The 23,602-nt window shown below is 46.8% G+C and overlaps 1 protein-coding gene across 7 annotated transcripts in view; it reads right to left on the bottom strand.

The window, feature by feature from the left end:
• Rbp (RIMS binding protein) overlaps positions 1-23,602 on the bottom strand; it is a 388,544-nt gene that overhangs the window by 170,189 nt on the left and 194,753 nt on the right. The window lies entirely within an intron of this gene.

Raw genomic sequence — 23,602 nt, 5'->3', positions numbered from 1 at the left:
TGCGACTGTTCACTAAATGCACCATCTGATAAAAAAACATTGGACACAGCGAAGGAACTGGGCAAACGTGAGGATTATTATGCAAATAAACGATCGAAAGAGACTTCATTAAGAAAGCACACTGCAATCACGAGTGTTTCAGTGAAGCATAACACGAAACGGCTTACTTTTTTTCTTTTTTATCATACAGAGGGAGACAGAAAGAAGGCAGGATGCAAAACGCTACAGAAAGGCGACCGAACCTGTCATCTGAACATGTTGTGTGCTATGCCTTGGTCAGCAGTCACTGTTTCCAACCCTTCCCGGCAAAAAAAATTGCAGCAAAAAGGCTGCACTATTTCGAGAGCACAAGCTGAGTACGGCAACACTGAATATGTCTTATCATCTTCTTCGTGGGTCCGGTACTCTCCTTTTCTTGTTACTCCTCTTCCTTTATTAACTCTCATCATTTATTGCGATTTTGGGCGTAGTTGGAGTGCTCCATTTTAATCTTTTTCGCTGCGTTCGCCCTACTCACACGCCCCATATGAGCTGCTCGTATAGAATTATGGGAGTATTGAGTCCATCAAGTACGGAAGTATATATGGATATCCATATGTTTTTTGTAAAGAGTCCATAAACATTCCGCATAATTCCATACAGTTCCCATACAGTGTGAACGGCGTCATATGGAGTCTGTAAGATTTTATACGCGCTTTCCACATAGTCTTAATCGACTGCATATATTTTATACTGGACTCCATATAATCCATATGATAGCATATAGACTTATGGGACTCGTCATATGGAAACTTTCAGTAGGGCGTCGCACTGAAAGCCTCTTTTTCTGCTCCTTTCCAGCTATGAATAGTCGACTGATTTACATCATTAATTCGACGTTTTTTCTTATCCACATAACAGCGTGTCTAAAGTAAAAAAAAAAAAAGATATCACAATTACAACCTTAAGACGTTCACGAATGTATCAATCTAGCCTCAGGCTGAGGCCACGTGAAATTAGGGTAGAAAAGAACCGAGAATTACTCAACACATAAAGAAAAGAATCAGAAAAAGTAATGAGGACAGCGTCCAGCAGTAGATACGTAAGCAGTACGGCTCATCTTGAGACTCGGCTCCACACAGGAGCAACGACAAAGTTGAAGTAGAAGAAAAAATAAAAAGTAACTTCACCAACGCACAGACTTCGTCTTCCTCGTCGACTGATGTAAAAGAAATGAGGCTCTTCGCTCGTCGCGGTTGAGATTGAGCGTCCTCGCTGATGGGCTGCTACTAGAACTTTAATCAGGCGCCACCGACACTTTCTGAGGGGAAAGGCTATGCGTCGAGTGTGTGGGGGCAGTATGGAGGAGCTGAGCGAATGGACTCCGGGATCCTAAGGATCCACTCAAGAGAAGTTATCACTAAGAGGACGGCAACGACGCTGCTCCGCTGCCAAGGAGAACCCAGGGAGTAGAGAAGAGATTAAAAAAAAAAAGAAAAAGAAACGGAGCGAATGATGGAAGGAAGACGATCCACCCGGTGCGGTGCAGCTCATTTTCCATCACTCTCTGCAATGGAGAACGCGAAATATATACGGCTTCTTTACGGATTGAAAAGGCAAGAAAACGGGCCGAGTAACTTTCGCGACGGACGGAACCGAGGAGAATAAAATTGGCTGCCAATAGTTCGCGGCTGAGCGAGCGAGCGAATTAGCGAGAGATTCGGCGTGCACGCGCTGGTTTAAAATAGAGTGGCTCTCCGTCAGTGCGCGAAGGGAACTAATTGCTTTTCAGTCTCGGCAATCGCAAACGTCCCACATTCTGCCGTGTCGGGGAATGCAGCGAAGGAGACGAACACAAACAAAGAACGCATAAGGAACGTCTAGAAGATGCGTTCCGCGGCGCGAAATTCCGCGTAATATTAGAGCCACTCAATCTCGAAGCGAAGGAAAACGGCGAAATAAAGAAGAGGACGCTTCGAATACTTTCTCGAAATCCGGAGGCAGGCGCTGCAAATATTAGCTTAAATTTTTTCTTGGATTTTCTTTTCATTACTTTCCTTCTTTTTTGTATTTTTCTCTTATTCCACTCTTTATTGCTCTTAAAAAATAAAATGAAATACTCGGCTTTCAGGTTTCAAGGAGCAGACTCTGGGAAATGCGCAACTTGAAGATTGCATGCTCAGCCTTCAATTTGTTTCTTGTACACTTTCGTTGTTTTGACGCCATATGGGTCGGCGCCGAATAGAAAACGAAAGTGCTCGATTAATCAGCCATAAATCGAGCGGGATATGAAGCAATGCAGCCAGCAAAGAGCTGCCTCAACACAAATCAGTGTAACCTCGATTTTACCGTAGTATTTTAGAGTCACGGTCGTTTTGTGTTGGTCTACTAGCGTATTTGTTGCCAGAAATTCTATGCAGTCCACTGAGCGCCTCGTCGCCTATCACACGACGCTTCATGTAGCTGATTATACAAAAAAAAAAAAATCACTCAAGGCCATAGCAGTGATGCTGCAGCCGCACGCCTGCATACTAGTAAACCAAAATGTACTGAACCAAAATTGAAATACATCCCTTCAAGGGTGGAACCAAGGACGCCCGTCATAATAGGCCTGACACTCAATCTAGTCAGTTAACCAGGAGATTAAACACTACTTTTCTGAAGCGGCATTTCTGCAGAACAGTTCTTGTTTTTTGAGACAGCATGTAAATTTTGTGAAAAATAAAGCATGTTCAGCTTTCTAGCGGGTGCACGCCAGCAGCACTGAACGCACTGCAGGTACTGGACGCGCCTGAACTGTAGCCCTTCGGGCGGCAGCTGAGTTGATCAGCTAAGAACCTCCACATGAATGGACACTGCGGTTCCAATGGTAACCGCATTGTTTTGCTACCTGAGAGCGACTGGCTTGACAAATGTTGACTGCGCTCCTCGCCCCTTCTCTCTTTCCCTTTTAAGATCACCTCATCCCTCTTCCCCGGTGCAGGGTAGCCAGCCGGAACACACTCTTGGTTAGCATCCCTGCCTTCCCTCTACCGCTTTACCCACCTCTTTTTTGCGTAAATTTTCTTTAACTTTCCCTGGGTGTTCCTCAAAAAGTTTATCGAATTTTAGTGCAAGTGTTTATAAGAATTGCAAATCAACTCTAACGGTGCACCGAAAGAACACAAAGAAGAAAAAAACTCACACAACTGTTCTGGCTGTAAGGTCCCCCCCCCCCTCTCCCCCCTGATTTCCAAAAGAAAAAAGACCTGTTAAACGCACAAGACTAGATGCAACCCCGAAATGAAGCATGAGGAAGAGGCTTACTGCTCAGAAGGCGCAGGCAAAAACAGACATGGAATTAATAAGCCAGAAACAGCTGGAAAAGCGAAGCGCATCATGCAGCAGTCGCGAGGTTACTCAAAATCCGGAGGCGGTTAAATAAAGCCCCAGCCCCCACAAAACTCAATTTCTGTTACACCCGGCTCATTCGGATCAGTGATCCTATGAAGCCCCTTCACGGATCCCTCGCTCACCCATGGTTATAGACAAGCGTCATGTTTGTAAACAAAGGTGGCGCTGCGGTCGGCAGCGACGCGGGGTGTAGGCAAAAACGTAGCATGCCTACACCGCGCCAAGCGATGCTGCCTTCGAAACCAACTCGCGTGCGCGCATATTTCAAAGCGTGCGCGTCGCTTGTGGCTAGAAACATTTCTGTTGGTGACCGGAGAGCAGTTCAGCACGTTTTCAACCTGTTCGGCTGACGGAATTATCTGGCGAAGCGCTGCATAGGCTTCCTTCTGCGCTGCTATATTTGGCAGCAACGGCGCGGCTTCGGCGGTCGACTAGGTTGACTTATTAAATGAAACCGAGAAAGAACGAGGTATACAGGTCTGCAGTCTCAACATTTGGGGCGATACAGCATACCCCATGGAGGGCATACCCGATCGCTAAGTGCAAGAAGAAGGACGACGGGAACTTTTTCCCATGACCAACCTTTGTGATGTGCCTGCTCTCGTCCAGCCAATTCAGTGCGGAGAACGCCGTACACTACTGGACACTGAAGCCATGCAGTTATTTTAAATGAGTCATGCAAATGCGATCTTCACTGGCAATGACTTAAAAAATACTTTTTATTCGCTTGGCTTAAAGAGAGGTCCACAATTGAATGGATAGAAGTTTACCTCGAGCTACAACGAAGTTACGTTTGCTCTGCAGAGCTAATATTTTCAGTCATTCTGCATGCAGTCCTTATTCTGCTTGATAACTGGCTTTTGGTCTGGTATTTGCTGTTTTCGCCAGGTTCTGATTGACCAGTAATTGTAAAATTCAGGTAAAATGGGAAATAACACTGCATGATTTTGCCGATACCTGAAGTTTAATCGTTTTCTAGGTTAGGTGGTGAAAAAACGAACAAGTTGAAGCTCGTGGAAGCGAAAATAGAAAAAACAACTACGCGTCGTATATTCCTACTACCAGCTAGACTACAGTGCTGCTTCAAACGTCGCGCATAGTGGCCCGATGAATGCTGAAGGCGACTGGCAGCAGCTGTTCTTTTTTTTTTTTGCGCAAAGAGATGCCCGGGACGTAGACCGGGTGATTGTCGCCTGAAAAACGGTCCCCTGCGTTCAGTTTACGGTCACACCCACATGGAATGTCGCGTGCAGACTTCTCATAATGAGAGCCCGACAGAACGCGAACAAGCTGCAGACGTTGATTCTTGCACTGTTCGCCGCGCGACTGAAGAGTAAACATGCGGATTAAGAGACGCAAACTATCACATTTCGATGCAGAAATGCAATGCTAGCCGCGCAGCCGATCCGTCGCCGAACTTTCCCTGCTCCACGGCCGCTGCGCATCCCTTTGGCCCATATCTAAATGAGATAAACTTGTGGAAACTTGTGCCGCTGCCTTTCTTCAGCCTTGCGGCTCAGCCACCCGCACCACAGCTCGCCGGAATATCGCAAAATGCGTTCAAAAACGCTCAAGCATGGCATACCCAAGGCACACGGTACCGGCTTTTGCCTACACAGCGAAAGTCACTGCTGACTCCAGCGCCGCCGCATCTCCGTGACGTCACGGCCTGACGCTTGTCTATAGGAAGCAAGCGGTCGGTCTTCAAACCGGCGAAGAAAATGAACAGAGTTCCCGGCCGCGCTGCATTCCGCATTCATAGATTCTGGCGAAGACAAAGCAACAAAGCCTTTGTTACGCGTCGGCCTGCATCCAACACGCCGCTCATACATCTCAGCCCATTTAACGGATAGAGAGAGATAGACAGTAAGTACACAAAAGGCTAAAAAAATATATCCTGAGCATCGTACCCACGCGTGCTCCTAATTTCAGAACGGGACTCGTCGGCTCTGGTAAAGTAAGCCGGCAGCAAGGCAGAAAGAGAGAGACAGAGAGAGCGAAAGAAAACGTGAACATCACGGAAAGAGTTACACACAAGAAGGCGAAACAAGAGAGGAGGAGGAGTAGGAGGAGGGAGGAAGGGAATGTTCCGTCAGCATCACACTGCATGGCGAGCTGCACCAACGCGTTCTGCAGCTCTTCTCCCGATGAATGTAACGCATAGCGCGCGCGCGCCTGCTGGAGCAAATCGATGCTCGCTTGTACCGGCCTAGCCCGCCAGCTAGCCACCTGAGCACGGCGCGAAACGGTGCCGTCGTCCTCCCCGCCACAACGCTGGGCTCTTTGTTCAACGAGCCGCTTGTCTTCTTGTTTATATTTTTTTGTTTTATCAGAAACCACATTGGACGTGAACGGCCGACGGCCCACCGCGCCGGAGGATCGAATCGAACATTCTGCTGCTGCGGCTGCTCATATGTCGGCGCGGAATTGCATATCCGGGGCGGCCCCCGGCGTGAAGGGAAGAACGAGCGGCGCAGGTGTCCCGGAATAAATAAGGGACGAACCTCTTGGGAGCCCGGGCCGTAATAATGGGAAGCGAGCGCGGGAAAAAGAATGTGGAGAACGTGATGGAAACCTGTTCGCTAGAGCTCCGGCCGTAAGCGCGGGGGTGAAAAGTGCGGTATTTGGAGCCCCATTTCGTAACGACTATTTCCCTTATTCTTACTTTCGCATGAGACACAGGAGCCGGCACCAGATATTGGTTTGGTTTGGTTTATTGGGGTTTAACTCACAATACTCACAATCTGTTATCATCAAACCAACATGGATTCCGGCATGGGCTATCAACCGTCACACAGCTTACAGAGGTTGTGCATGACCTTGCATTCGCCATCAATAACTGTAGCCAGACTGACATTATATTATTGGACTTTTCTAAAGCATTCGATCGCGTCTGTCATAACAAATTAATAGCAAAGTTACGGGGTGCCATCGGGGATGGGGAAATTTTAGATTGGATTTCAGATTACTTATCAAACCGGACACAATTCGTACTGTTTCAGAACATGGAATCTGCGACAGTACCCGTCATATCAGGTGTACCTCAAGGATCCGTGTTGGGGCCACTGTTATTTTTAATTTTCATCAACGACATAACCAACAATATCGATTCTAACATCAAACTCTTCGCCGATGACTGCATTATCTATAAAACAATTAACAGCTACGAAGACCACATTTCACTCAGCGATTCATTGAACAAAATAACCGAATGGTGCAAAACATGGCAAATGACGGTAAACACGACTAAATCTGTTTGCATGACGGTAACAAGAAAAAGGCAGCCTTATGATTTTCCGTACTTTGTTAATGGCAGAATACTGACGAAAGTTCACCAGCATAAGTACTTAGGTATCACACTAACTTCTGACCTCAGATGGGACGCGCACATTGCTAGCATAACCTCGAAAGCATTACGCAAACTATTTTTTCTTCGAAGATGTCTGCGCCTTGCACCCACATCGACAAAGCTTCTAGCATATACTACTTTCGTTCGACCAGTTTTAGAATACGCTAACACAGTTTGGTTCCCCCATTCAGTGACTAATGTAACAAAACTAGAAAAAGTACAGCGTAAAGCATTGCGGTTTATACACAACAAATATAAGCGCACAGATTCACCAACTAACCTCGCGGCTATTTCGGGTTTAGCGACGCTATCATCAAGAGCGCAACAAGCACGACTAAAATTTTTATTTCACCTGATGCACAACTACTACAAGATAGACGTATCAAAATACATATCTTTCTCGCAATCACGCCCGTCGAGGCATAAACACGCACGCGCGATAACAGAATACTCATGCCATAACGACACGTTCATGTATTCGTACTTTCCCCTCGTGATCAGAGAATGGAATCGCCTTGATCCCTCAATCATAACTGCAACCACATTATCTCAGTTCACGTCACGGATAGAATCCTTATCAATTACCGAATAAAGCAGTTTCACTGACATACTCAACCGTCTTTCATCACTTCATTAGATTGTTAATTAATTGTGAAGAAAGTCTCTCTTATTTTTTCCGCTGCTGTGTTCCCATGTGCTCTAATTGAATTCCTTATGGCAATGCTCCACCCCACTCCTAGACATGTATTTTTCTTTTTCCTTGCTAATGTTTACCTTTTCTTTTATTTTGCTTGTTCCTTACTGTTCACCTGTGTTTGATTTGTATTCACTTTTTTTTTTTAATTCCAGAGTGCACTGCTCAAATTTGTATCATGTTTGTCATTTTTGTTCGCCCACCTGCTATGGTCCCTGCTGGGACTGGCAGTATTGTAAATAAAATAAAATAAAATAAAATAACGTCCCAAAGCGACTCAGGCTACGAGAGACGCCGTAGTGAAGGGCTCCGGAAATTACGACCACCTCGGGTTCTATAACGCGCACTGATATCACACAGTCACGGGCCTCTAGAATTTCGCCTCTATAGAAATTTGACCGCCCCGGCCGGGATCGAACCGGGCGGATCTTTCGGGTCAGCAGTCGAGCGCCATAACCGCTGCGCCACCGCGGCGGGTATTAGATATCGCTTGCTAGCTATACTATAGTCCTGACATCACAGGCGGTATATGAGTAAGGCAGCTTTGTTCAGGACGCCACCGTGTTGCCTGCCGCAGACTCTGGAGAAGAGAGCGGGTTTCTCTTTGGGCGAGGAGGAATTCTGGCGGAACCATGTCGTAGAGCGTCGGCCAGAGGTCACTACTATTTTTTTGTGTGCATTACTCTTTGCGAATTCCACTTGTCTTACACATTACGCCGTATCTAGCTAGCACAAAGCTGTAATTAACTGACTGTTCTTCAACAACAGTAGAGGGAGGGTAGGCAGACGGTTTCTTGACATACAAAAAGTGAACAAGGAAGTAAAAGCCTCAGGGTGCTTGCCCTGAGGCAAGCGTCCTTGTTCATTTTGTGCGTGTTCATTAAAAGGTACAGTTCCCACAGTTATACCATGTGGAAACGATAATAAGAACAATAACAAGTAGGGGCCGTTGTCCACTTCTCCGTTCTAATGGGAAGGAGGAGGAGACTTTAATTAATGCAGGAGAGCTATTGGTAAAGTATTTCCCTTCTGTGCAATGCCTCCGATGCAGAATAAAGCATAAACATCATCATAACCAACACCATCATCATCATCATCAGCTAAGCTGTGCCCACTGCGGAACAAAGGAGTCCCGCATCGGTATCCAATTAGCTCTGCCCTGTGCCAGCTCTGACACCTCTATTCTATTCATGATATCCCTTATTACTGATATCCTACATATCCTACCCCAATTATAAATTTTCTAATATATCCACCCTCTGCTTCCCCCTAGCACCATCCCTGATCTTCGGAACTATTCTAAATCCAAATGCGTTTTGTTTCTTTAGGTAACCCACTTTATCGCCTTTGGTTTGGTTTATGGTGTATGGGGTTTAACGTCCCAAAGCTACTCAGGCTATGAGAGACGCCGTAGTGAAGGGCTCCGGAAATTTGGACCGCCTGGGGTTCTTTAACGTGCACGGACATCGCACAGTACACGGGCCTCTAGAATATCGCCTCCATCGAAATTCGACCGCCGCGGCCGGGATCGAACCCGCGTCTTTCGGGTCAGCAGCCGAGAGCCATAACCACTGAGCCATCGCTGCTCAGTGGACGCCACAGTGGACGCCTTTGAGAAAAGCCACAAATAATCACGATTGATGTTCCTAAGACCTTCGACAGGCTAAATTGTATTACAGTCAGGGAAAAATTATTTTATGGCATTCCTGGCATTTCGGCCAAATTAACAGCTATTTCAGTCAATTCGGTGAACCTCAAGGCAACATTTTAGGGACTCTGTTGTAAATTACGTATATTAATGACATTGAAAACATTAATATTTCAGCCAATTACGCAACTTACCAACGCGATACAAGTCTCTTTTCCACGGGAAGTGACGCAGACGACCACGTTAAAGTAGCCAACCAAACACTCAATTCACGCTCTACAAGTTATATTCATGATCACTCTAAAAGTTGTCACAAATCAATTACACGAACATTGAAGCTGCCCTCTTTCGCCCAAAATCAACACCACGTAACCTAATGCCCACCTTCTTGCGTTTTAATTATTCCGAAATTGAATTTTCTCCTGCTGTTAAATCAGTTTGTATTTTTTCTTAACAGTTTATGCTATACAATCGCGACGCTGATTACTGGCGCACTAAACTTTCCGGGATTTCAGGCATGCTGATAAGATGTCGACAATGCTAACAACTTATCAAAAGCGCTTACTCTATAAAGCGCTTTTTGACTTGCGGTTGCGTTATTGCCATTTAGTATGGATAAACAACACAAAAAGTGTTCTCCAAAAGTTCGCCGTTACCAAAAAATGCCCTACGTACTGTTGCAGATCACCCTCATTATGCGAATACACACCGCCTTTTCGCAAAATATCAAGGAATTCAAATTATTATACTCTCTCAAAGCAAACTAATTTTGCCTTTGAAGTCAGAAATTCCTCAAATGCGCACAACACTGCGAAATATAGCCAACCTAAAAGAAAACAGCTCGTCTTTGGTTGGTACTTAAACCTAGCACGAATTACGGCAAGGAGACAATTCGCTTCAGTCCCCCCAAAACGTTGAATAAATTAGGGCTCACTGCTGGAGGTTTGCGCATATTACAAAAGAAACACTGGGTTAGTATAATCTTCCCATGTGAGCGCAACTGATGCTTTTCTGTGCGATTTACTGAAACCATTAGACATTTTTTTTTTTTTTTTGTCGCCACTGCGTGTTACTTTGTAGCTTTTATCTATTGTTCTCCGCTACCGGTTTTTATTGGAGGTGAGAGCTTCTCAAGCAACAAAAGTGCGGCTTTTCTCCCGCCTTCTTTGCCACAGTTTGTGCACAATATTTTAAGAACAATGTTTTTCGCATTTGGAGTATTACCTTCCTCTACATCTGCGGTAAAATAAAGCAAAGAAAACCAAACAATTACTCCGTTACCTGCTCTAGCTCCGCAATACGTATCTTTCCCAAGTCCGTTTCCTGCACTTGATTTCAGCCCTTATACGACAAATTACCGACCGTTCTTCAATCCACACTGCTCTCTTTATTTCTGCTGTTACCTCCATCATTTTCGTTTCCGTAGCTGGATGGAATATCAAGATTCCGAAATCCGGTTTCTTCGTCATAACCTTCACTGGCGAAGGAGCGATGCGCATTATGCAAAAACGTCATTTTTTTTTATAATGCGTTAGCGAGACTCTTTACGAGAAAAAGGAGAAATTGAGCACCACACAAACGATGAAAACGCCGATCCCACTTTTAATCAATAGCAAAGAGACTTGGTCCTATAGAGAAACCAGGGCCGCACTTCAAAGCGGTACCAATTCCGTAGATATTTCGCGCGATCTCTTAAGCCGTGCTTGCAGCCACCTCAGTTCTTTCTCCATGAGCTGAAAGATTTATAGAGTGTCGGTTTCGGTGCTTCCCCGAAAAAATTAAACGAAACGACCTCTGCACAGTTTCACCGAAGCGCGGTTCAAAGCACAGACCGCAATTCACAAATCAGTATTTTGGACCAGTAGTATTGAAACTTAGAAAACGTAGAAGCCTAATGTAGTCAAAGGCGCTAAGAAAGCACGCGCAAAGAGTTCGGTTTCATGTACAGTTCGTTCTCTTTGTTCTTTTTTTTTTTTTGATAGGGTCTCACGAGAGGCTTCACAGAACGGGGCGTTTTAAGTTCATTCGTTCATTTCCACCTAAGCAAGCCCACTTTCCAGATGGCCGTAGCAGGAATCTATTTTTATCTCTGTGCGATCTCCTACGATCTCTGTAAGACTGGGTCTTGTCTGCACGTGTCTCAGGAGTCACGCCTTTCATGGGTCGGATCGAAAGTAGCTGCGATTCCCAGTCACTCCATTTCTCGCGGTATAAACTATACGGAGGCCCAGAGTTGTCCGCCTTTAGCTAAAAGAGGACCCTGTGGGTCACCACCCATTTTCACTATCCTTATTAGGGATTGCTTTTGAACATCACTCCGGAGAACATGTGACTAGACACTGGCTGTGCAAATAAAGGCTTATCCTATCTTGCTTTCGTTCTTCCTTTCCGCTTCTTTTATGTATTGTACAACGCAAGCTGTCATCTGCATGAAATGACGTCAGCACAGAGGAGCGTTGCATGATCCATTCTTATTGGTCACTTGACCGATGGGTGACCAATCGCCATGCGTGAAGTCTCGTAGTGAATGCTTGGAGCGCATTCTATTGTCACATTATACCTTCCACGCCATCTTACACATGCAGCTGACGCTGAAAGTAGCGTGACATTCCTTTCATTTCTACGCTTCCTCGTTCTGTTTTTCCCTGACCAATCTAACGCCTGCCTTTTTTTTCTGAACATCTGACAGACGGCTGACTCCATTATTCTCGTTATTGTGGCTCCGTATTCTCGCTCAAAGCGAGAACATCACTTCATTCTAGCTCACATCATTCTCGCTCAAAGCGAGAACAACGGGGACATGGTGAAGGCTATTTACATTCGCACGTTGCCTGGCCGTTTATTTAATGGATAACCACTTTTTTCTCCGTCGAATTCTTATTGGCTACACGCTTCTGTGTGTGCGCAACAACTGCAACCGCAGCTGAACTCATTAAAGAATCCAAATCTCTTCTTTCCGAAGCAAGAAATCCAAACATTAAAACCGTTGTTACCCAGCAGCAGACGGCCAAATATGGCTCGCTGCAGCTCGCGCGCTTGTCAAGATTAACGACGACAGCGCCACGGCGGTGGTAGCGGCCGGCGGCTCCGCAAAAGGATATGTTCGGCGCTTGGCGCGCACTGCGCCGCCCCCAATCCGCCGCCTCGCTGGATGGGGCCGTCAAATGAGATAATCATTCTCGGCGGCGCGCCGACAAGGTGGCGGCGGTGGCGCAACGGCGCTGCCGTTCGCTCGCCGCCGACGCAGCCTCCCCCTACCGGCCGAAGGCAAGCCCCACCCTCATCAATTTTACCGCGCGTCGCCTGAGTAGCTACACAGCGCAGCTCGCCGGCGCACAGACGCGGCCGAGCTTTCGTTCGTTGCCTTCCATCCAGAACCGTGCAGCACTGAGCAAGGCAGAGCCGCCCCAAAAGCAAACCCAGGGTAGAATGCACACAGCAGTAGTTTGTAGCCCAAAAAAGACAGTGGAAAGACAAAGGAAGTACACATGGCGATGCCGCAAGGTGGCGCTACAAACGTTAGTTTTGGAATAGATGCGCCGGGACGTCTGTTCTCATGAGCCCCAAAGCTACCCGAAAGTGAGACTAGCTGACGCTGGTGTACCTTCGGTGAGGGTGCACGGAATTTGTACCGAGACTAATAACCAGCACGCAAATAGCGGCTTCTTGCTCTAACACTCCTCAGCGTTGAAGCTGCTTTATTTTTAGTACCTAAGTTCTCGGGAAGAAAGCTGCTCCCAGTGACAGACAAAACTTGAGGGACATTTAAGTTTACCTTAAAGGGCCACTGACCAGGGTCCGGACATTTTTGAAAAACAAGCCCACTGCATAGATGAGGCATCGAAGATAACCTCTGCAAAATACTAGAGCCATGCGCGCCCCGAAAAGCTGCGAAAATTCAAATCAAAGCCCGTTCGTTCTTTCCTTCCTTCAAAAACGGGCCCGGCCCACTACTCTGCACCCCGCTGACGTCAAGGGGGGCTACTTTCGCTAAAGGCACTCCATTGGTGCATCGTTCTGACTGACGGGAGAAGGTTGGGCGTAGCCTTGGCGTCGCGTCGTCTGCACAACGCTTTCCGCAGCGCCTTCTGTTCTGGCTCATGCCTACAAACCCGCATGAAGGAACAAAAAAAAAAAAACTGCGGAGGGAGCGTGCGGCGACAGCCTTGAACCCTAGCCATAAAAAGTAAAAAAAAATAGTAAAACTGAGGGAGTTGGCTCGCCCCCCCCCCCCCCCCCCCCCCCGCCGTGATCCCGTCACGAGACGCTCTGCGTGCGCGCTCCCTTCTCAGTTTCTTTTCTTCTATGCGAGCCCCCCAAAACAAGGTTTTAATTAGTAGTGCAGCAGAGCCTTTCCCTCGCTCGCCCACTTTACCGCTCCGCACACATACCGCTTATCTTTCGTGCATCTTGCGTACACCTTGACTCCAATGAATGACATATGCTTTGGAGCGGAGAAAAGACACAAACACACAGAACACAAACACGCATGGAGAAAAGCAAACGGGCGGTTGCCGGGTCCGCGCTTCGCCGTGTGTTTCGAACACAACCGACTTCCGCCCCTCCGCTCGTGAAACGGTGGGGAGGCCTAAAAGAAAATGAAAAGGTGGCTCGTTAACTGGGAATGACAAACAGATGTATGAAAGGATACGCTCGCTAACAAGTCTAGGTGGTCGAGCCGATCGCGCCTCTCGATCGTTCAGTGTGCGGAGAAAATGCAAAAACCAAGAAAAGAATTCTATTGAAGGCGGGGCCATGACGTCGCCCTGTGACGCACTCCACAGACACCACGCCTCCGGCTTACACCGGAGAAGGAAGGGGTGATTTTGCCTTGCCGAGCCTACTCGACGAGGAGCGGGAGAGAAAAATTTCGAGGAGGGAATGGAAGGAGAGGAGGCTCGCTCAAAGTGAGGTAGAGAGTGTCTGCTGGCCGCGGGTGGGCAGGGGGCCTTTAAGAGTATGACGCGAAACCATTAAGGCGTCCCTGAAGCCGCCTGGGGTTCAGGTTCAGCTATTCTAAAATTCCGAACACTACACACTCTTAGTACACATCGGAGTCATACTAACAAGCTGAGTAAATTAGTTAGGCCACATCTAACGGCTGCTATTGGGCGGTTACTGGGCGGTTGCGAATTACTGCGCGCATAATACAGCCGCAGCAAATCTTCCCGAGCCTGCTATCTTCTTTACATTGGCTACGATTTCGTGTATTTGTGTGCCATCCAATCAGCCTGGCTTGTCATCATTGCTGCAGAATGTAGAAAGCAGCTGAACTGCTTCACTCCAGTATCTCACATCTCATTGTCTCATAAGCATTTCATATCCCAGTATCTGACATACACGGTGTTTTGCCGGGAACTGTTTCAAAAAGCACTGCTTAGGCGAGCGCAAGTGCGATCACTTTCGTGAGCTTTACTAACTTTTTTTAACTCGCTGAGTTCAAAAACCATGAACTCAGAGAAACACAGCCTCTGATGGAAATTCCAATAAGCCGCACTCGCCTCTCATTTCAATACAGTCGGACCTCGCTATAACGAAAATGTTTTTAACGAAATAATGGACACAACGAAGGAATGACGATTCCCCTTTGAAGCTCGGTCAACACGGGCTATATGTAACGAAGCTACGGCTATAACGAAGTAATCTATGGGCCCCCTTAGCTTCGTTAAAATGAGGTTCAATTGTATATCCTTCTCTGCTCGCCTGCCAAGTTAAGCACGTATTGAAGTAATACACCTGTAGGAAGAGCTAATTTTTCTCTTCTACAGTCCTTAAAGTGAGCTCAGGACTTACGCCTTTAGAGCATCAAAAATATAAAAAGACTGTTTAATAAAGCATCATCACGGTGTAGCCAGTAGAAGATAACCTCAAAAATATTTGTTCGTCTACAACTCTCAGTCCGCTGTTCAATAAAGGTTACCAAAGAAACAAGAGTAATGATCCGCATTAGCGGCGAATCGAGCCAGAAAAGACGCGCACTGTAAGGAAACTAGCGCAAAGCAAAAGCCGACAGCGACACTAACGAAAACCCAACCATGTTTTCTGAATGGCTCAGGGCAGTAAAGTTGTAACTGCCAAAGTATAGACCGAGCAGATTGTATTACAGACAGAAAAGAGTGGTCGTTACGAATAAATTACCGGACAGTAAACTAAGCCAAGCAATTTGTACAGCCGTTACGTTCGCTCTTTCCCTCACATTGCCTCATTTCCCAGCGCTTCTTGCCCTCAGCAGCTGGCTTATAATGTAACCCGCAATGGAGGCCCACTAAACGTAGCTCAAAGGGCTTAAGCAGTAGTTGCTGTAGTGGCAGTTTTTTTTTTAACGCAAGGGCAACAGAAAACGACCAATTACTGCGCAACATTCATTAATCACGGTATAATTGAACCAGTATTGCAAGTTTACGAAGCAGCAAAAACAGCTGCAAAAGAGAAAAAAAGAAAATGGTAAGAGAAGAGATGTTGCTTTCCTGTGTGCATGTGCTTCGCCGAACGATTTCATACAACGGCATCTTTTTGTCACTAATCTGCCCAAAAACCTCCAAGCATCTTTTTATCACTAATCTACCCAAAAACCTCCAAGCATCTTTTTATCACTAATCTGCCCACAAACCTCCAAGCATATGCCACCAAGCACTCCCTCTCCACTTCAGCGTTTCTAGCTGGCAATGAACCAATGTAATGCGCAACCAGCCTCAGTGGGCGAACTCATTAATACTCTGGAAGCGTCACGTGCGGCTGTAATCAAATGCTTTTTTTTCCTTCACGCAAACATTCAGGGATTATCAATATGAAGTTCGACTCGACGAGCTCCACGAAAGGATAGTTCCATAGGACGCAACGACACCGCCAAGAACCGAGCGGCAGATTAAATTGCGAGTAAAGGTCACAAACATACACAGGAATGCGACGGCTTCGCCAAAGAATTAGGTCGCGCGCGCGCTAACCGCAAAAGGTTATAGCGAGCTGAAGCATTCGCGCATAATTAACGAGTCGCGCACTGGAGCTCGCCACAGTGCGCGAACGAACCGGAACTGGTGCGACCATGGAAAGAAAGAAAAAAAGCCACCGGCAACTCGTGAGTCGGTAATATCCGCCGCACCGGCCGGCATAATCCCTTTGGGGACAGGGTTGCTCACATGGGAGGGCTCTGGGCTGGTATGGGCTCGGCGCCCGAACTCTGCAGGGCTTAACGTATTACGCGTTGCAGGCGAGAAACGAGTGCCTTTCGAGTGTCGCCACGGCTTCTATACGTCTGGAACTTGCAGGAGCCCTTCACACAGGCTTTCCTGTGAATTCAGCTGCGCGGTGCTTTCGTGCTGTTGTTCCTCTTTAGATTCCTGAGCAATACACAGAAAGAAACACGCCCTTGCCGCGAGCGAAATTCCCGAGGGGTACTGGTGGGGATCATGCGACAAATATGTAACAAATGAGGTAAAATAAATTCACGGTCTAAATTAGACTGGGCGTGCTAGCGCGTTCGATCCCTGCTCGTACAGCGACACAGTCGAATCTCCCAAGAGAATGGCACGCACGCCTCGCTTTGAGGATAATTAGGTATCATTAGGCCCGAAAGATTAACGAGTCGATAGTCTCTTTTCGTTTTTACTTACTTAATGACTTTGTGGTCGGTGATGAAGCCTGTGCGGCCTTCTAGAGTGAGTGAACAAAAAAAAACGACAACTAGCAGCTAACCGAAGTATGCCTGGTATGGAGGACAGGTTATGTTGATCCGTACCTAGATATCATCATTATCGTAAGCTGCTTGGTTTCCTCCCGAACATGAAAAAGCGCCCGGCAAGTCAAGCGAAATGGGACATCAAACACACCCTGTATAACAACTTATCATACACACTGCCACCCTCGAGGAGCTTCTTGCGCAGTGCAAATCGTGCAAATCGTGCATGTGCAAATCGAACGAATTTGTCGAAGTAAAAATAAACAAGAATGACCTGCTTCCTTTCGAAGACACATGGCCCGCGACAACCATGCACAAGCTAACACTCAGCTTTATCTCAATGTGGTCATCACCTGATACATTGTTAAATGCTGCCTTCATACGAGCACCTCATTACAGAATCTAGCCAACCTGCCTTTATTTTCCCAGCCTATTAGAGCATTTCACTTTGAGCGGACACTTCTGGGCGTTGTTATGGCTGTCATTTTGTTCGTATTTCCTTACAAGAAAGCACAAAGACCGCGATATCTCATGTAACGGACACATGAGCTCAATGTGTCATCGCGCGTTCCGCCACCGACGCAGCGGCAAGACAGCAACAACAGAAGTGCTAAATGCTGCCTTAATACGAAGTGTGCGAGTGCCTAATAATTAAAAGCTCATTCACAAACGCCATTATTTTTTATACAGCGATGATAAGCTTCTCATGAAAAGATAACGGTGAAGTTGTGCCCGCATTGCCCTGCAGCATCACATTGAAGACATATTTGGCTCTTGATGTCACCTCCTTGGAAAACTTGACCCAAAACGAAGTTCATTGCGTAATTGAGAAACACAGCTGCAGAAAGGATGCTTGTTCAGACGCGGATAAAAGTACGCAGGTCTTGCTCCACTGCCTTACATACCTGCAATAGTGCATGCTGAAGCAATACCGAGCACAAGCTCTTTCTCACTTTATGCAATGCATGTGTCAAACCAAAAGAATAAAAATAACTTTTCACGAGCAAGTGAATGCAATTTCGCGCTGACTCTAGTTGCCGCGTTTTTTTTTTTGTTTTTTTTTTTTGCGAAATTCAGCGTCGCCGAGGAGGCTCATCAGAATTAAGTTTTCAGAGGAATACCTTCTCGATCGAATTATTTACCGTAAGAAAATGAAGAAGTGCTTTAAAAAAAAAAAGTAGTTCCTTGTGACGTCGCGGGGGTAAATCGTCCGCTGAATTGTATTTAAAGAAGAAATAAGCTCTCGTCCAAGACATTTTCCCATTCGAAAAGAACAGTAAATGAGGGAGAGTTTAATCGTGCAGGCAATTAGCTTTCCAGCTTCTTTCCATGCTCCTGAGATTCAGTTTTCTTCAACTCATAATCTGCCTACGCGGTGAGTGGACCGTGCGACAAGCTTCACTCGTCCCGTAATGTCCAATTGTCCCTTTTATTCTTAGCTGCACTTCAACAGTTTCTTCCCTTTTTTTTCCTGAACCTCTTTGAAAAAGCAAGAGCGCAAGAAAAAATAATAATAAACGAAAAAACTCTTACGGCTACGAACGCCTCCCTCTGACATCAACAAAAAGGCCATTCACGCTCGAGCCTGAATGTTCAGAACGACCCACGAGGAATTTTCAGAAACGCGAAAGGTGCGAAAATGTCAGCGCGCCTGAAAAGGGCTCCGGTTAATTTAAACGGTCAATATTTTCAACCTGCCTTTTCTCACGCTTGTCCTCCACACTTTTTGCTTACTTATTTATTGATTTATTCATAGTACCTTACAGGGCCCAGAAGGGCACTGAGTAAGGGGGGCAAAGAGCGACAAAATGTGCAAGAAACTAATGTACAAGGCAAAACTTAAAGGCAAAAATATACATAGGATACAAGGTACTTTTTCCTTTGCCGTCAATGTATAAAGAACTTCTCCAGTGACAGGCAGCTTTTGTGCGGGGACGCTTCACCGGTAGAAGCGGGCACGTTTAAATGAATTTCGTGAGAATTTTTTTCATTAACTTGTTTCGCTGGACGTAGGGGTCATTGTTTTTTTTTTTTTTCATCAAGTCTGGATTTTAGAGGGCTTTGAAGTGACAAGTGAAAACACAATACTCCAGATTTGTATTCCTCCATATAAAACTCGGTTATCAGCCACAAAACGAACAACGCACAGACGAGATAGTTAAGTGGTTAAATTTTCTCGCGTCTGTCGGAAAGAATTCCGAATTCAAATCTGAAATGCGAGGGTCCATGTACTGCAAATTATCAACTTTAGACGCACAAAACACCGCGGAGAAGGGGATTTTATTTACTTTTTTTTTTGTCAGTTTTATACAGAAGCAGCTTTCGGATTGCAAAATAGGCAGTAATGGTGTCCATTCTATTGGACGACTACATCGACAACGGCAACTAGGAATATTACTATGGGCGGCAGGCATTAACTTTATTCCCCGGAATATCTCTTAAAAAGAACAATGCGCTTTACTCTTAGATATCTGTGAAAAGTGCCTGTCGAGTTTAGTTATACGAATTCGTTTTATATCTACAGAAGAACTACAGCCATCGCTCCACGCCGAGAAAGCAGTGAATGGTTTTAGTAATGCGAAAGGCCGCCGCGGTGGCTCAGTGGTTATGGTGCTCGACTGCTGACCCGAAAGACGCGGGTTCGATCCCGGCCGCGGCGGTCGAATTTCTTTGGAGGCGAAATTCTAGAGGCCCGTGTACTGTGCGATGTCAGTGCGCGTTAAAGAACCCCAGGTGGTCGAAATTTCCGGAGCCCTCCACTACGGCGTCTCCCATAGCCTTAGTCGCTTTGGGACGTTAAACCCCAATAAACCAACCAACCAACCAACCAACCAACCAACCAACCAACCAACCAACCAACCAACCAACCAACCAACCAACCAACCAGTAAAGCGAGAGCATTACTTGGCTATGTCGACGATTTCGCGTCCGCAAAACTTGTCGGGAGCGATTTCTCGGTTCGTGTGATAGTTAAGCGAAAAAGAATGATTGCGTGTAATAGAGGATGATGTGAGGATGATGCCCGTCAAAATTTCACCGACTTCACCGCAATGAAAGCGGCGCGGACTTTTTAGACAGTGGCCTGTTAGTTGGGAGTAACTGCACTGCCGCAACTATCAGGCCCACAAAGAATCAAATACCGGGTGTTCCAGCGAACACTTTCAAAAATGTTCAAATATACAATTTTTTTAGAAAAAAATATGACTTTTGAGGCGTAGTATTACCAGTTTTGGCGGACACCAGAAAACAGGTGAATCATCTTAACTAGTAAGCTGAATAAATATTTTTCAATGATTAAGTTTTTAACTAGTCGAGCGAGGCGCCTAGTTGCAATTAGAGATTTTGTAGCCGGTCATTGTTAATAGCCGTATCAGTTTTTAGACTTTCGAAACGCGATTACCCTTGGGGCTGTGGCTCGATAAAATTGGGCTTTTTCGACTAGTTATGTAGATTGGCTTTGGATCCATGCTTTCGAAAGCGCATATATTTTCCCGCGATGCAGCCAGATTTTGTCGAGCCATAGCGGCAATGGTAATCGCGTTTCCGAAATTCTAAAAACTGATATGGCTACTACCAAGGACAGGCTTTAAATCTTTAGCTGCAGCCATCTAACTGTACTAGTTAAAAAGTTAATTATTAAACATTAGTTAGCTAGATTATTAATTAAGACGATTCAAATGTTTTCTGGTGTCCGCCAACACTAGTAATACTATGCCGTAAAAGTTACATTTTTACCCCAAAAAGCCCATCTATGAAAATTTTTGAAAGTGTTCGCTGAAACACCCGGTACGTAACTACCTTAGAAACTAACCGCAAAGAAACATCAGCCATAGTTATAGTCTCCCCACGAACCACCCATTCGCCGTCACGTCTACGCGGTGCATTGCTCCCATTTTAACCACTCTTTAAAGCGCTTAACAAATCACTGCCAAACCAAGCGCGTGCCTGCGCACTGCCTCTCAACTAAACCAACGCGTGCAAATCTGCAGCGAAATTCTCCGTTCTCACGCAACGCTATATTCCCCGCGACGTCAACGGATGTCCTTTCGAAAACGTTTGCGCACGTCGGCGCCGGTAACCGCAAATCTTCCTCGCTACAGTCGTCGCGTTTCGTTTCCGGAGAACAAACTACGCAACGGTTTGTCATAGCAGAAGCACCGGCTCATTTTTTTCTTTTCTCATTTGACGCGGCAAAGCTTGAGGAGACTAGGTCTCGCGTCCTCGTTTTCCGTCGCAAACCCAGCCCGCTTTACTGGAGCGCTGAGCGCGACGGGAACGATTTCGACACCCACTACATTATACCAAAGCCGTAGGCGCGTGCGCCGCCTAGTGTCGCCAGAGATAACGCACTACCGCCGGGCTGAGCTGGGACATAGTGTGTTTGCACGACACGAGGACAATCCGTTTACCTGCGAACACCGCTGCCTCCTTCTTCCTTCTTCCCTCCCCCTCTCTATCGCTCCATCCCTAGCCTTGTCTCTACATACGCCCCAAACCGACCGGCAACCCACGCATATACAAACAAGCAAGCCTCTCCACGCTACATACACCGTGGTCGCGGCCGTCGCTAGAGAGCGCGCGCTTTGCATACGAAAGGAGCTCCGACGCAGGAAAAGCCGAGCAAAGCAAACATGATCTAAGCCCGGCAGGTTGCTAGACTGCTCTGCACAAAGTACGCGATAGCCGAGCAGCGAATGAAAAGCCCGGAGAGGGAACGTTTAGCCTGGAGCGCGCGCGTACAGCGCGCGCCAAACGTCCGCTGCAGTTTCGGGGAACGTTCGCCACGTTGAAAATGTTCGATACGTTCTTCCGACTTGGAAAGCGATAAAAGCGCGACATTGAATAGGAGTGCTCGCGCGTATGTTTATGGTCGGTGGGGAAGTTCGTGCAAGGCGACGGGTTCCTATGTGAACGAGCGATGCAGGACAGGATAATTAAGCGGACAGTATATAGAGATGAATGTTGCTTCACACTGCGGGAATTGTCGAAACTTTTCAAGGACGACTGAGGAGGTTATGAAGAATGGAGAGACCTGGTAAGCGCCGCCCTCTGGGTGCACACCTGAATACAGTGAGGAAAGAGATGAAACAAGTGAAACACTGTCTCCTTTTTCTTATCTTAAGCTGCGCGGTGGCTTTGGCGCAAGACCGGGCTAAAGGTTTTTGCGTCGCGCTAAGTCTGGCTCCCAAAACGGATTCTCCTTAGTTCTGTTTCGTGTAAACCATCTGCTTCTGCTTAGTTAGAGCCCACCTTAGCTCGACATATAGCTCCGGCGTCGCGCCAGATCAGTCGTCGGCTTACACTGAAGCTCGGAACAAGATAGGCTCCGTAAAACGAATCTCGCGGTTAAAGGTGACAGAGAAAGAAGTAGAGACCAAACACGGTATACGACACATGTGGGTGGGTCAAGACCCAGCGTCTTAACTGACAATGGCTCTTGGCAAAAAGGACAGTTCATGATTCTAAATACCAAACTAGTATTCCTTGCAAGGGGTGATTACTGATGACATAATCACGCTATGATAAGGAAGTTTTAAGGCGAAAGAATTTAATGCCTCATCGTTGTCGACAGAAGGTTGTCAGAAGAGGTGTCACGCTTTTCGGTTGATCGAAATGGTTATTACGTCAGAGTGCGCGGATTCGCAGTAATGAGGTCACCCACGGATGCCTGACGCCCCCTTTTGGAGCAGACAAATAACAAAAATAGTTGTCGTCCGCTTCGACAGGTGGCGCAAGGCGTCTGTGTGTGACCACATTACATACCTCATTACTGCGAACAGAGCCATGGATACAACCGAACTCATCGAAGCAGAGAGACAGTGGTGCTAAAGAAGCAGTCAAAGTCGGCAGTCACAGTGTGCAGTTGTAATGTGTAGTCAAAGTGTGTAGTCAAATAAAGCACTAGTAGAGCACAAACAGGCTCGCAGTCAATGCCAAACAGTGCGCCAGTGCGCCTTACAACACTTTAGAGAGCCAAAGCGCCCCCTCAATTTTTTTTCCCCATTCTAGTAAGGAGCATTGGAGATCATTAACTCCACTTCAAAAGTTTCACAGCCCTCGACCAATTATTTCCTTTGGAATCGGCGTATTACGCAGCAAGCCCGAAGGCCGTACCGTCAACAGCAGCCGCAGCATTGAAATAATTCGTGCAGCATAACAAACTGATGACTGTCGCAAAGCCAACGTCGTTTCTATATGATACGTTGCTGATGCGCTGCACGACCACCGTACAGTTCCTTTCGCGACAGTTGTAGAGATTGCCGAGATGGCAGGGTTGCAGAGTTGGGCCGGCTACTAGGCCTAGCCTGGACCCATGCTAGCGGACGGAGCCGCAGCAGTGAACGCTCTCAAGACCGGAAGCCAAAGACCCTTTATTCTTGCCAGCGTCTCTATTTATAGAGTCGAACCAGCGCCCTCTACATCTCCCCTTCCCGACACATTGACCCCCATCACGCACACGACACAGCTCACTGTCACACAGTCTGCGAGGTTCAGTCACACAGGTTCACAGGTTCAGTCTGCGAGGTGTCCTCACACGTCGGCCGGATCTTGTAGTGCGCCCAGGTGGTGACGAAGAGGGGAGAGCGTCCAGGACTTCTTCTGGCGAAGACTGAAGCATCTCACGATGAGGTGAGGGACCGTGCAACCCTCGAGGTGGTGTAGAAACAGGGCTGCTGTCAAGTGCATTTGTCGGAGACGACAGCGTGCTTGAAGCCTGAGGTTCAGTGCTTGCGCCCGAGGACTCCTCTGATGCTGCTTGAGTTTGAGCAGGCAAGGTCGAGTGCCCGTTCTCATTCCACACAAGCTCTGTCCACTGCGGAACAGAAATTTCATTGACAAAAGGCATCAAATGAATCCTGTTGC

The sequence above is a fragment of the Amblyomma mixtum genome, chromosome 2 (assembly GCF_055824585.1).
Source record: "Amblyomma mixtum isolate Tamu chromosome 2, ASM5582458v1, whole genome shotgun sequence".
Classification (NCBI taxonomy): Eukaryota; Metazoa; Arthropoda; class Arachnida; order Ixodida; family Ixodidae; genus Amblyomma; species Amblyomma mixtum.
This window is presented reverse-complemented; position numbering and strand designations above follow the sequence as displayed.